Genomic DNA, 3,099 nt, shown 5'->3' on the forward strand with positions numbered 1-3,099 from the left:
GAGGTATACTTGCAGTATACTAAATTGCATGCATCTAAAATGTACAATTGGATCAGTTTAGGTTCACACATACCTGTGAAACTATCACTGCAATAAAGAGAACAGGCATTTCCATCTGAGGAAAAGCAATGCTCTATATGGAGGATGGACAACCCAAATATCTAATGTACCACTAATTTTATAGACCTAACAATACAATAGAACAAATTGAACAGAAAAAAATTAAAAGCATAATAAAAATGGAATTCCCTGAAATGAAGGAAGACATAAATATTCACATCAAAGAAGTCCTTCATTATAATAAAGAACTATAAACTCTGAGAGAAATTATTGAAAGACAAGGTTAAAAAGAATATGGCAAAAATAAAGTTATATGCCAAGAAAAGTAGTCTAACTCAGATTTCTTCTTTTCTTTTCTTTTCTTTTCAAGGCAGGGTCTCAGTCTGTCACCCAGGCTAGAGTACAGTGGTACCATCTTGGCTCACTGCAGCCTCGACCTCCTGGGCTCAAGTGAGCCTCCTACCTCAGCCTCCCAAAATGCTGGGATTACAAGCATGAGCCACTGTGCCTTGCCTTCTTGGCAATTTTAAATGAAAGAAGAAGATGGAGTAATGCCTACTGAGGCCTATGTTTGAGGGGTGTTGTATGACCCAGTTTTCCACACCCAGCCAAGTTGTCATTCATGTGACAAGTCCACAGAAAGATATTATACGGCCAGGAATCTATGAACTATGTCATTCATTCAGTCTTCCTTAAAATGTACCTGACTACAGCTAGCATCATATCACATGATGAAAGAGCGGGTTGTGTTCCCCTGAGGTTGGCAGTAAGTCCGCTCACTTTCAACACGTCTATTCCCCATGGTTCTGGAGGTTACAGACACGGCAAAGGTAAGGAAAAGACATAAACATAGGAAGTCACAAAGTATAGAGTTTTATGTAAATGGAACCATCTGGTAGTTACCTGAGGATGGGGTGGAGAGAGGGAGAGACTGCCTAAGCTTGTGGGTGATAGAAATCTTTATCTTAATTGTCAAAAATAATATGGGAGAAATTTCCCTTTCCTGTCTTCCTAAGCACAGCTGGAATCCTCCCCTTAGCATTTACTCTGCGAAGTGGGATCTCACCGTCTCTTCTCTCTTTAGATCGTTAGTTGCTTGAGTGGTTGCCTTAGCGTTTGGGAGGAGGACGGAGGCTGTGGTTTCTGGAAACTCCAGCCCTGTGGCTTCTCTCTGAATGTGTTGACTCCATGGGAAACTGGCTGTTCTGTGCATGGGGGGGTAACCTTTGGATTTCAGTTTGTTTTTCTGCATTGGTATGAGGCAGTCACTTCACTGAGAATTTGAGCTGGAGTGGTGCCTTGCAGCCTGGCCTGGAGACTTCTGTGTGTGAGCGCTTATTTTTATCCAACAGTCGCTGCTTGTCTGCAGCTGTGAAGTGTGTGTGTCTCCAGACCTTCCCGGTTGGGAAGGGAGGGCCTCTCTGAGGAGTCAACATTTGAGGAGAAACTTGAATGAAGGAAAGGGAAGAGCCATTTGGAGATTGTGGGGAAGAGCTTTTCAGGGAGAGGGAACAGCAGATAAGGAAGCCCTGGGCTGCGGGGCTTGATGCTGCTTGGCCAGGAGCCTCTTCCTCCCGCCTTGCTGGTCTACGGCGGGAAGAGTGTTCGAAAGAACCCACTCATGCCTTTAGCTCTTCTAGGCCAGCAGGGTTTCGGGGTTGTGGGGAGCCCTTCAGAACTTCCTTCTCTTCCTGTGACAACCCTCGCCATGCTCGCAATCCGATGTCTGTGTGTGTCCCTGGTGTGTCCTTTCTCACTTACACCCAGCCAGTGGCCTTTGATGTTTATGACAAGAGGCCGAAGCTCTTCATATTTGCAGATGAAATGGACTTTTCTTTCTCATGGAACTCAGTTATCCATCGTCCCTTTGTCCTTTTGCTCCTGAGTCTCCATGTGTGTGTTCCATGCTGTGCCAGCCCAGTCGTGGAACTCAATGTTTCCGCAGTTTCCCTCCAAACATTTCCAGTTGCTCAAAGGCATTTGTGGTTTCACAAATTTTACTGAAGATTTAGTATGGAGACAGCAGGGAGTTGCATCTTGTACTCGATCGCAAACAATGGAAAATCCTCCTTTGATGCTGCTCTGTGGGTTACCCCTAGGTTACCCCTCAGTGGGTGCCACCCCTTAGAGATCGCTCTCACTCTGCGAGTGGTCAGAGAGGAGTGTGGGGCTGTCCGTGTCCCTCCCACATGGCTGCTGCCTCCTTCTTCCCGGCTGCAGCCTCGGGCTGGGAGCTCCTGTCTTCCTCCCTGGTCACAGCTTGGGAAATCATCTCCTATTACGTGTTTAAAAAATTGAAGTGAAATTCACATAACATAAAATTAACCATTTAAAAGTGTACAATTCAGCCATCCAACACAGTGAAACCATGTCTCTACTAGAAATATAAAAAATCAGCCAGGTGTGGTGGTGCACGCCTGTAGTCCCAGCTACTTGGGAGGCTGAGGTGGGAGAATCGCTTGAACCCAGGAGGCAGAGGTTGCAGTGAGCCAACATCATGTGACTGTACTCCAGCCTGGGCAACAGAGTGAGACTTGGTCTCAAAACTAAATAAATGCATAATAGTGTACAATTCAGTAGCATTTAGTACATACACAATGTTGCACAATCACCACATCTATCTAGTGAAAAATATTTTACTCTTGAAAAATGTCTTAATTATCCCCAAAGAAAATGCCATACTTCATTAGGAATTCACTGCCTGTTCCTCTCCTCGCAGCCCCTGGCAACCACCAGTGGGACTGGGCTGATACAGTGGGACACACACATGGCACATGGGGACATCTGTACATTGGACTATTATTCAACCGTTTAAAAAATGGGCCAAGTGCTGTCGTTCAGGCTTGTAATCCCAGCACTTTGGGAGGCCAAGAAAGGAGACTCACTTGAGGCTGGGAGTTTGAGACTAGCCTGAGCAACATAGAAAGAACCCATCTCTACAAAAAAATTAAAAAATCAGCCAAGTATGTGGTGCATGCCTGTGGTCCCAGCTACCTGGGGGGCTGGGGTGGGAGGATCGCTTGAGCCTGGGAGGTCCAG

The sequence above is a fragment of the Chlorocebus sabaeus genome, chromosome 2, assembly GCF_047675955.1.
Source record: "Chlorocebus sabaeus isolate Y175 chromosome 2, mChlSab1.0.hap1, whole genome shotgun sequence".
NCBI classification, from domain to species: domain Eukaryota; kingdom Metazoa; phylum Chordata; class Mammalia; order Primates; family Cercopithecidae; genus Chlorocebus; species Chlorocebus sabaeus.